We start from the raw sequence: 12,367 nt of genomic DNA on the forward strand, positions 1-12,367 counted from the left end.
TTTTTCTCTTATTTTAGTGAACTAGTCTTAGCTTTATGTCTGATTCTATTCGAGTCATTAAGTCACTTCCCAACTTTGCATGAACAAAATAAAAGAAACCCTGACCATGAAAATTCCAAATGTCCTTTAGGGAAGGTGAACTGAGGAGCATGGAACGCTGACCTGAGATTGCTCTTCTTGCTCTGCCTGGGTCATTGTGCCTGACTCCTTCCAGGGGCAGAGAGTTGTTAACAACATCTCAAACCCTTACAAAAAGCACAATCCTTCCTCCCCGGGCCCCTTGCCTCCTGGCAAGAATAGACTAGACAAAAAAGTGTCTGTCATTACTAGTCAGCCAAACAGAGCTGCAGTGTTGGATACAGCTTCTCCCTTCCCCCTCTGCACGGACTCTTGACAGAAGGAGGAGAGAGTGAGAGGGAGAGCAGCCGAGGAGAGGCTGCTGAAGGTACAAAGAATGCACGGGCTTGAGTAGGCTGAAAACAGCAGCAGCCAATTTATTTGCTGTTCATTATTTTCTCATAGCTGTGAGGTATCATCTCTGCTCCTCTCTGTTTAATGCTTTTTATTCACTTACCAGGGAAGGTGGTAAATCACACCTTCTGCTCTTTTTTCTCTCTCTTTTTATTACTATGAATGAATAATTTCCTTACAAGGAACCACGCGTTTCTGCTTCACATTGTTTTAGTGCCCATTAAAGTGAAAGGATTGCAGTGATTGAAGGCAGGCTTCTGCCAGCCCCTCCCTACTTTCAATTTCCAGGCGCTGACCCTGGTGCTGACTGAAGGTCTCTCTTAGCAGGTTGGATGGTCCCAAGGAAGACGGGAACGACCAACAGCACTTAACACATTTCTGAGGAAGGGGATCGTCATCGACAAACATTTATGCTTGACATGCTGACCCAGAGAATTTCCAGGTATTGCTAGCACTCATAAAATGTCTCTACCAACTCAAATGTCCAGATATTTTGTTCCAAAACAGGAAAAAGTTCCTTTCTGAAGTTCTGCATATTTCTGCATCTTTTATTTAACTATCTCTGCTATACAGCTTGTAAAATTGCATTTATCCTGGTGTAATGACACAGACTGTTATCCAAATATTAAAATAACAGTATATGAATATCAATGCTAAAACATATTTTTTGGTGCATAAAATATTTATTTCGAGATACTGAAATAACTTTATTTGGTGTGTTAGAATTAGAGTTAATGGTATTATGTAGAGTATATATATATATATATATATATATATATATATATACATATATATAATTTGGAGTGTTTTTTTTCTCATTGCTCAAGCATTAACATTACTTCTGCTATAATGTTATAATGTTGAAATTTTCTACGAACATCATGTATCATGTATTGTATGTGTAGCATGATTGCCCTCTTGTGTTTTGTGGTTTACATCTATATTTTATTTATTCTGAATGATATGTAGTACATTACTCTCTGGTCTATGTCTATGTCAGTGCACATAAATGCATTTTTATATAAATGTCCACTGCTTAGTGAAACTACAATTTTCCGTGACTGGTAGGGTTACAGAATTGAGATATCAGACTTGATGGACCAAAAATGTGCCTTAAATCTTGCAAATCAATCAAGCAATCAATAGAAAGTCCCATTTTGAAGAGGGATTGGGCATATGAGGGCGACAGAAAATAAAATTGCGAGAAAATATGGGAGATGTCTTAAGAATGCTTTCTACACTTGATAATTATAAGAGTGATTTATTGCAGGCAGGGTAGTCGTTGTTGGTTGGGAGGCAATTGCAGAAGGAAATAAAATAATTCACTGCTGTTAAGGATGATTTTTCTGACATTACACCTTGCAACTCAGGAAATGAATGTTAGAGAATCAATACAGGCCAGCAATGTGTTGTCCTATTGCAAAAGATAAAAGAAAAATATATAAAATTCTGTAATTTTTCCAGATATCTAGGCCAGCAGTTTTTCTCTTATTTGAGTAAAAAGAAAATGTTTTCATTATTATAATGTGAAGAGAAATGAATCATTCTGAAACGGAGAAACATCATGATATTCCTAACCTTTATCATTTTTCTTAAGTTTGATGGGAACTGTAGATTTCCAGAGGTGAGTAGTTTAACATTGCCAAGTTGTCAGATAAGTTGAACAGGTGGTTTATACTTGTCAAATTTACTGTCATAAATCCACAAGAGGTTGTTAGAATCCAATTTGTGATTCACAATGCGGCTGTAAATAGTGCTGGAATGTCTTGGGATTTTTCACAGTCTTTGTCAGTGAGTGGGTTCTTGTCAGGGCTGTGATATTCAGAAGAGATGAGTTTATTTATAAACAGTGGTGCCCTGCTGCATGGTAACTTTATAAACCACTTTCTCCCTATAAAAATATGATCAATTCTCATATCTAAGCATGTGCAGTACAGTAAGTTCTTCTTATGGGTCCCAAGTAATACAAGGCTATTCTCATAAGTTGCTATGCTATGTGTAGTATATTACAGGTTTCATACAGTACCAAACACTTGTTTCAATAGATGTCACAACCTTTTTCTCATCAGGTGGTTCATCTGGCTTTTTGGAACTTAGCTGAATGGAGATATCCTCTCTTCAATCACCCTAATGATACTCCAAAAGCCTAATTAAATTGGCCGATGAAGTAATTTTTAGACAATTTTGCAGGAATTTTTCTTTAACCCCTTAATAAATATGCTATTAACTGACATGATTGCTATTAACTGACATGATTGAGTTCTGTTTCTGGCAATATCTACAATTTTTCTTGCTATAGGCTTCCTGCACTGTTACAACCTCTCTCAGAAAAAAATGGGATGGGGTTTAGAATGTCAACTAGATGGACATGGCCTAATATCATAGGAGCTTTCATAAATCAGTGTTCAGTCACTCAGCCTTACCATAGTAAGACCTCATACATGGATAGTTTAAAAGGCGTAGCCTCTTGCCTTGTAGCACTTGTTGAATAAAGAGATACTTGAAGGACCCCAATTCCAGCAACATATCAAACCAGAGGTCTGCAATTAATTTTTCATTTAGCAGCTTAACATTGAAAGTATGTTCAGCCAAAACAAAAATTGCTTTTGCCAAGTGTAACTGTATAAGTTACAACCCCCCTAGGTTTTCTTATATCCAGTACAAAATATGTCATAATTTCCCTTAGTACAATTTAGCAAGAAAGCGTTAGCCTGTAGTAGTGGTACTTTTAGAATGTTCTACCTATTGTACAGAGAAGATGCTCTTCAGGTTTTTTGTTAATAATTTTCAATGGCTGTATTTTTGCCTGGTTTCATGAATCTCGCTAGGCAGCAGCCTTACTGTGTACTTTCTATAGATAATGGATGGATGAACTCTTGACTATTAAGTGTCAGTGTCTAGCCTTTTAGTAAATGATATTGTTACTTGTTTTCTTTTCTGTCAATGGTTCAGAGCACCACGTCTTTTCTTTTATTTAGGAGCAAACCTTTTGCTCTGATTTGAAGAGAATGTTGTAGTTTTGATATTATATATATATAATAGAGCTTGCCCATTTAAAAATAGGAGATTTAACCTTTAAAAAAATTAAATTTACAATTCAATACATTGTAATAAATAATCACCTCTCAATGCATATTTTAGTTTCTCCTTTAGTTCCCTTTGTTACACATTGTTCACATTGTAGGAGGTTGCCATGTTTTTACTGCTGAGTCTTCTTCCATAAATTTCCCTGGTAGCAACACTTCCAATGCTAAAAAATTATATATGTATATATAGAAAAGAAAATTCTCAATATTGTAAGCCATTTGAATAAAAAAACTATAGCTGATGGTGCAGTGATTATAGTACATTGACCTTCGTCATGAGTAGAGATGAGGTACAATTAATTTGAATGATTTTTTACTCGTTAGAAAACTTCTGGTTTAGCTACTATTTAGCAACTTAACCTTTCAAAATGTTCTGCTGTTTCTTCATAAGGGAATCCCACAAAATTAAGAAAATCATTTTGTTTTTTCTGCAGGTATTACACACTTTTTAATGATACTTATTAGTTTCTTATTTCTGCAGGTAAATTGAGGATATTTAAGTTATCTCCGACCATTGTGGACAGTATTTGTCTCTGGCTTTCACCTCATTTCTCAATCCCACACAAACTGGGGAAGCACCTTACCCTGTATATGTTCTATGCCACTAAGGAGAAGGTGAACCTATTAAAATCTGGGAACATGTCATTAATCTTTGATAACTTTTTGGCACCTTTTGAAGGATCTTTTGAACGTTCTGTAAGAATTAACACCTATACCAATCTAGCAGCATGTGATGAATATTTGAAAACTTGACTTCCTGACACTAGAAAAGAAGGGTAGGCCGATAATGACGATGGGGCAAATATGATATTACTTGAATCCTATGTAAGATAACCAAAAGAACTGATACTGCTCTGGGTTGATTATATAAACTTAAAGGACATGTCAACCCCCCAACCAAAAGTTTTAGCAGAGAAAAGCCTCACAGCACTGTTTAAATACCTGCCACTCCTGTCCCTCAGAAGCAAACACTGAAGCTGCAGTGATCCCTTTGAGTTTCTCTCACTGCAGAGCTGTGTAACTCCCTCTCCCCCCTCCCTTCAGAATCTCCTTGTCTGCCGGGTGTGGTGCACATGCGCACTTCCAAGCCGTTTTAATTCGTATGAGATGAATCTCTTCTCTACACAGCAGACGATTGACCTCTTTAGCCGTGCCCACTTCAGTCAATCCTCCAATGAGCCAATCGCATTGGCAGTTGCTATCGTCTGCTAAGTCTGCCTTTGTATTTGTAACATACACACGCGCTCTCGATGAGGTCACCCATCAAAATGGCCGCCGGGTGAAACACTAAACGGCGAAAAGAATAATGCCACGGTGCGGGTAGCAGGTGGGGGGAGCAGTATGTATGCGGTTAGAGTGGGGGTAAGGCGCCCTTGGCGTTAGGCTTAATTTAAAACTTAGCCTTAACATCTCCTTTAAAGGAATACTGTTACAGGAAAACATGTTTTTTTTCAAAACATATCAGTTAATGGAGCTGCTCTAGCAGAATTCTGCACTGAAATCTGTTTTATAAAAAGCAAATACATTTTTTTTTATATTTAATTTTGAAATTTGACATGGGGCTAGACTTTTTTTTAGTTTACCAGGTGCCCTCAGGTATGTGACTTGTGCTCTGATAAACTCCAGTCACTCTTTGCTGCTGCACTGCAAGTTGAAGTGATATCACCCCCCTCCCTTTTCTTCAGCAGCCAATCAGCAGAACAATGAGAAGGTAGTAAGACAACAGCTCCCTGACACCTGTATTGCTAAAATGCTTCCATGCCCTCAGTAGATATGAGAATAGCATGCAATAATAAATATACAAGTCCGGCTCACCCAAGCCATGATTCCAGTTAAATTGAGTAGGACAAACAATAACTTATCTGAAAGCAGTTCTATTGTGTAGTGCTGGCTCCTTCTGAAAGCTCAGAATCAAGCACATTACAACTTCAAAATACATTTGTTGTTTGAAGAACAATATTTTAAATGGTAGAGTATATTATTTGTAAACAGTGTAAGCTAGCAAAAGCAAAGATCTGATTAGTTGCTATGGGCAGCATCACCACTGATGTTTGTCTCCAATGTTAATAAATACGAGGTGTGGAAGACCAAAGAAACATATGCACATATTTGTAAACACAGGAAAGGCTTGTGCCTAACCAGAGTTACAGAAATCAGGCTAAAAATGGTTAATTAGTAGCAAAATCAGCAGCACTTTCATGAAGCTAGTTGCACAAGCACTTAAACAATTAAAGGCAACTGTAACTCTATATTGCTTTGCCAGTGTGTATAAAGCTGAGGACCTGGTATGGATCTGCGCATACATTATTATACACTCTCTCTGAAAAGAGATCAGATTTGAAGAAAAAAGTGTGATGCCTTTGTATAAATGATATAAAAGCTGCCCCTACAGCACATTAGTCAATAAGTAAAGCACAATACTTTTGTCTCATGGATGGGCTCTAGTGACATTATTTAATCTCCTTCCAATAGAAACATGTTTACAATGTGATAGGTGCATTTCACTGCTGAATTATTAAAATGTCACTTTCAGCTTTTATACAAAAAAATTGCTTAGATGCTTTTTTTTCCTTTTGCTTAGAGATAGGAATATAACCGTTTCATTTTTTATTACAGTAAGTCCACTAAATCCACTATAGGATAAATCTGTTTATCTGTTACACTTTTAATATATCTAATGACGTAACCCAAGATATTTAGTGAGTCACTGACAGACTTCACCTGCTCTAACTTATTGATTTGTAAACGGCCACTAACAAGAAAAATGCTTGGGTTGTTGGCAGAAGAACAAATGCCAAGTACAGGAAGCACCCTAATTAACCATTTATAGCTCAAAAATGGGTGCATGTCTGTAGCAATAATAGAACCCATTAAAATTTCTTTCAGTTACCAGTAAGGTAGCCTACAGCTATTTGCATCCCAGAGCCAAATTTAATCAAGTTCATTCGAGATACAGTATTAAACATTTGATAGCTACTTTAGATAGATTTAATATAAGACAAGTAATATATAACATTAATCAAGCTAATATTTTTTCCTTATAACTAATAAAAGCAATCTGTATACGAGGAGTCCCTATCAGAAGTCTTATGACTGCAACTTTATGTCTGACCAGAGTAGCAGGCCTCAATATTGCCTTGTCTGCCCAGGACTGGGAGGGTCGAGGAACCCTTGCTAGGAAAGAAAGATATCTGGGCCCCCCACAGTGTCAGACTAGGTCTCTTAGAGAACCTGCCATCCGGGGCCTACTCTCACAACAACTAGACTGAGACAGTGACAAATGGTATAGATGATATATAGATTACATTGATCAGAAAAGAGGACTAATGGCCATTTCTCAAACTAGGGTGCCCCTAGAGCCAGGGCCCACCAGGAAATTAGTTTGACTTTGTACCCCCCCAACAGGCACAGACATGCCCTAAACTCCTTACAGTGATGATAGATAGATAGATGAGATAGATAGATAGAGACTGAGAATTTGTTATGTTTTTTTAAGAAATCATTTTATGTAATATTGTTTAATGAAGGTAAAATGCCTTTTATAAAGAAATAATTATATAAAAACACATTAATAATTTCTAAGCATATTATGTAAATCTCTCATTCTGTTGACGGGTTGCGGCGTTACCTGTCAGCATTTCAGACAATTAAATCCACAGAATTAATACACATTGTTATAATTTGACTTTAATCACTGCTGTTCTGGAGAACATAGTCTATTCTAACTTTGATTGATTGCTAGCTGTCTAAACAATATTTCTTACTGGTACTAGAGATAAGAAGCACATGTGTCTACAGCAGCAGGCTTGTGATGGCTTGTGAAAAAAAAAGAATCTGCCATTGGCAGAATCATCCTACAATCCCAACAAGATTCTGGCAGGTTAATTATGAGTTTCTTTCTGTGCTGCCTAGTTATTTCTATCACTTCCCAGATGCTGCCTTGATAAATGGAATTTTTCAAAATGACATTTGACTGTCCCTCCCTAGCATTTTTGTCCAAAGAAGCTGCATTTTAGTTAAAACTTAATCAATTGTATTATAAAATGACAGCATGCCATTATTTTTTACTAATAAGAAAATTATACTTTTACAATTGCCTTTCTGAAATGACAAATGGCATATACTGTATAATAATATACTGAAAAATATTCATTAGAATAATCTAGGCCATATTAAGAATATATATATATACATTTTCAGAAGGGAGTGCATTACTGGTCCCATTCAGCCTTTTGCCTTTATACAGGTCACAAGATTCGGCTAACATTGTAAGAGCTGATTTAGTTTAGGTAAACGACATTTTTGCTACTGTACCTACTAACCCTCTGGCTGTCAGTTGGGACTGCATCTTCCCCCTAAACAATCCCATGATGATGAAGCTAATGTCCTTTTAAGAAATATTTTAAATATAACCTTTTTAAAAAGCCCTACAGTCCCTTCTTCACTTAACAGGTTAAAACCCATAAATCCATTGGTGCCATACAAATTCCTTATGCATTTTAATTGGGATATATTATTTCATTCTTTAAATCACTCATATCTCAGCTGTGAGCTCAGCTGTTAACTGAAGATCTATTGGACCAGATTCAGTTTGTCTTGAAAAGCAAATTATCCTCATTGATTGCAATGCAGTTCTTATGAAGTAAATAATTTACAAACTCCTTCTCAAAAATTTGAAATCCATTCATTCCACTGTCCCTCACTACATATCTTCTCTTGGTCTTTATATGTTCCTGGCCAATTCCACTGCTCCTCTTAGAGCAACTGCTTGGTTGCACCCCCTACTACCACTGCTGTTCCCGCCTTAAACTTTTCTGCCTTGCTGTTCCTTAAATTTGGAATGCCTTACCTGAATTCCTCTGGAGAGAATCCTTGCTCAGTCTCCTCAGAACTAAACTCAAAGACTACCTCTTGGGGCACTCATAGCACCCTCCCATTTAGACTGTAAGCTCTACAAGGCAGGGGCCGCAATGTTCCTGTTTCTTTGCCACTTAGCTCTTTGGAATTTTTAATTCAACTGTACTTTGTATTCACTGTATTTGTATTTATTATTGTCCTATGTTTTTATGTATATATTATTGTAATGACCCCCTGTTAATTAATGTATTGTTCTGCTGTACATTGCTGTGCACATAAGTAGCTTTATATAAATAAGAATATATATTCAAATATACAGTACATACAAAATATATGTTGACTTTTTCATACATATACAATACTATTTCCCTGATTATACTTTCCTATACTTTTATAATACATAGAATCCCCGAATGTTTTGTATTATATCCATATAAACAGTTCTTAGTAATGTCATTATTTATACACGGTGTTTGGGGATGTCACTTTGCCACATGACCCATTGACAAAGTAAATGTACCCTTTTAATTAAGGTATAAATAATGAAGTCATTACAGCGTTCCATGGCCTTTATAAGAATTTGGCTTGGGGTCTGAGGTAACCTCTAACATTCGTATTTAGTAAAATAGGGGCTATGATTATCTTTATATACAGTTTAGCACAAAAAGTTAAATCTTGGCTTATTATGTGCTTGTTTGATTCAAATCTGGTCTATAAGGGCATTTGCAAGTGGTAATGGGGGTTTACCTAAGAATTGTTTTTACTATAATTCAGTAAGTACCTGTCAGAAAAGCTGGTGGGGAAAATCAGGCTCTGACACTCTCAAAAATGGCTTGCCCTTACCTTATTCTTCTTCTATTGATTACTTAAGGGTTAGTGTAATTTAAAAAAAAATGAATGTGGTGCTCACCTTCCAGCCAAAAGGGCCCCACCCCATGGGAATTAAAGTAAGGGTAACAAAAAAGCAAGCTGCATGGGATGAATTGAGGTCTGTAGGACCTCCTACCGTCACCCAACCCTATGGCATGGCCCCAGAAATGGAACTGTCACCCATATGTCATAGCTAGAGTGCATGAAGATAGTATGCTGGCTACCATAATAAACCTAATAGTAATAAACCTTTTTTTTTTTGCATTTATATATTTTTTGGCTATCCAAAGTCCTGTGAGTGTTCTCTTTATACTGAGAGTAGGTCCAGTCACATCACATACCAACAGGGCCCTGTTGCTAGTAATTAACTTGATATATTTATATAATTATATATAAAATTTGAAAAAGATGCAGCACACGGGTTATTTGCAAAAAAACACTTTTTTTGCAAATAACCCGTGTGCTGCATCTTTTTCAAATTTTGTATGGTGGAGGGACGTAACGGCGTCCTGAAGTTGCGGAGCACCGGGGTTCGCATTATGGATGAGTGCGGTGACAGCATTATATAAGTTTATAATTATATATATATATATTTCTTTAACTTATACTTTTTATGTCTGCAACAGCTGTACAATAAATTTTCAGTTACCTTTGCCCGTTTCATTAGCATTCACCCATTTTATGTTCTCGTGTTCCCATATGGTTTATTTATGCAATCCAGCTAGTGAGTCATCCAATCATGAGAATAAAATAGAAAATGATTTTGTGGGTGGCATATCTGTGGAGGAAAATGTGCAGTTTAACAGTATCAATTTTATGCACTGAAAGATATCGACAAATAGAATAAAAATGATCACTAAGGCTTTTGAATAAATCTGGTCGTTAAACCATTTGTGCAGTTATGTAAAAATAATAATGCAGATCTTGACAGTCAAATAGATGAGCATTACAGCTGTAAAACATAGCACCAAACTTTATGTAAATCAATAAGTTTCTATTATTTAAGGGCAGGGGCACATAAAGCAGATCGTCCGTCTTTCCTTTGCCTGCACTTTTTACCCAGGTGGAGAAAATTAGCAAGCAATAAGCGCAATACAGCAAATCGCCATTCGTATTTCCTATCCCACTATTTTGGGATTTGGGCAAGTCCCAAATCTTTCATAAATGATTCAGCTGAATCCCAAAACAAATCCAAACCTTCATTTGCACCTGCAAATTCGGGCAAGGCAGGGTCTAACAGGGATTCCAAATCTTTTTGTACTCCTGAGCCAAATATAAAAAGTTTTGGTGAGCCAAACAAGCATGAAAAAAGTTAATTGGAGATACCAAATAAGGATGGTGATTGGCTATTTGGTAGCATCATGTGGACTGATAGCCAGCAGGATGCTCTGTTTGGAGCAAAACTGCACTTTTATGCTTCTAAAACAGACATTTGAAAATAGACAACTACTTTAAGGCCACTGGGAGCAACATCAAAGGGGGTGGTGAGCCACATATGCCTTCAGCCAAGGGAAATATATATTCTATTTCTTGATTCAGTTTATAGCTTTTTTCATAGATATTTTTTAAAAATATATAGGCATAGATTATGCTGAACATGTAATTACAGTAGCTATTTATTCATGCAAAACAATGAGATCAGTATTGCAACCCCTTTGTTAGACGTAAGGTACACTGGGTAATTTTAAAGGAGAAGGAAAGCTACTGATGCAGTTTCTTCCCAATAGATTTGACACAATAGGGCAAGTTGGAACATTATATTTATACAGTACAGTAAGATTGCTTTACCATACCTAAGTAAACAGCCCTAAAAGTTCTCTCTATTTGTTGAAGAAGTAAACTGCCATTATCTTGGTGATATCACTTCCCTCTCCTGCTTGCTGCTGGGCTCAGATTACAGCAGGGAGGGGAGGAGGGTGGGGTAGAAAGTAAAGAGGAGCAAGCTACGCAGGCTCACGCCCATGCCTTGGATGTTTAAGCTGAGATAGGGATATCGGATACAGAACCCCATGTGTACACAGTAGAAGCAAAGGAATGGCGTGTTTATTTTGACAGTGACTTAGTTTTAACCTTTCCTTCTCCTTTAACACATTATCTCTTGATGGTAAGGAGAACATAACCTAACATAATGACATAACAAAACATAAAGGCGAGTTTCAATCTAAAAACCTCTTCTCTGAATTATTTGGTAAAAAAAAAGAAACAAAAATAGCTCTTAAAATTACCAGTATTTGACTGCATTAGAAACTAACACCTCTCACAACATGGATACCGGAGATTGAACATCTTTAGTATTAACATCTTGCGATTCAAAGCAATCAATTGATTTGGAGTGGTGGTTTAATGATTTTATAACAAAGAACTTAGAATGCTGTAATCATTTCAACAGGAGCTTATGTGCTATCCAACTGGTGTCTGCATTTTGCCTTTAGTTAGATCACATTTACAAGCAAATGGTTTACAGAAAGTGAATATGAGGTTTTCTTCATTATGCAAAGATAATCTCTGTTGTGATTTCTCTGTAAATTAATGATTATCCCTGCAGTGCTATAGCTGACCGCCACATGCCCTGCAATACACTGAAAGCCCATCATCTAATGGAAATCTTTACTATAAATTACTTGTCGTTCAACTTAGCTCTCAAAATGAAATACCTTAGTAATAACCTTTCCCTAATTACTGTATCCTGTGACCACTATATCTATAAGCAGCTTTCTAGGGTTTAATTGACTGGACTAAGTTCCATATATTCTATTAAAGCCTAATTAAGCTTGGTTTTTTTTCCATATATTCAGATTCATAGTGTCACACTAATTCCATGTTTACCCAGTGGAATCCCCTTGATTTAGGCAAGTGTCACACAGGCAACTATGAGACAGTCATGCATGCGTGTGATTTAAAAAACATACTCTTTAAACATAGGGAAAGCATAAATTCTGTACAACATCAGTGTATAGGTATGAGACTCTTTAGACGTAAGTGTGCTGCACCTATTGACGCATGGTGCAAGGGGAACAGGTGGAGGAGCTCCAGGGTTTCCTGCATCAATAGGCGCAGCAGCTCCCAATTAGAAATGTGAGACG

General features: G+C 36.7%; 1 protein-coding gene across 1 annotated transcript in view; it reads left to right on the top strand.

Moving 5' to 3' along the window:
• The first annotated feature begins 522 nt into the window (after nt 1-522).
• ndst3 (N-deacetylase/N-sulfotransferase (heparan glucosaminyl) 3) overlaps nt 523-12,367 on the top strand; it is a 119,743-nt gene continuing 107,898 nt past the window's right edge. Inside the window, 1 exon segment of the mRNA NM_001127047.1 lies at nt 523-913. The gene's annotated coding sequence lies outside the window, so the exon portion shown is untranslated.

The sequence above is a fragment of the Xenopus tropicalis genome, chromosome 1 (genome assembly GCF_000004195.4).
Source record: "Xenopus tropicalis strain Nigerian chromosome 1, UCB_Xtro_10.0, whole genome shotgun sequence".
NCBI lineage: Eukaryota > Metazoa > Chordata > Amphibia > Anura > Pipidae > Xenopus > Xenopus tropicalis.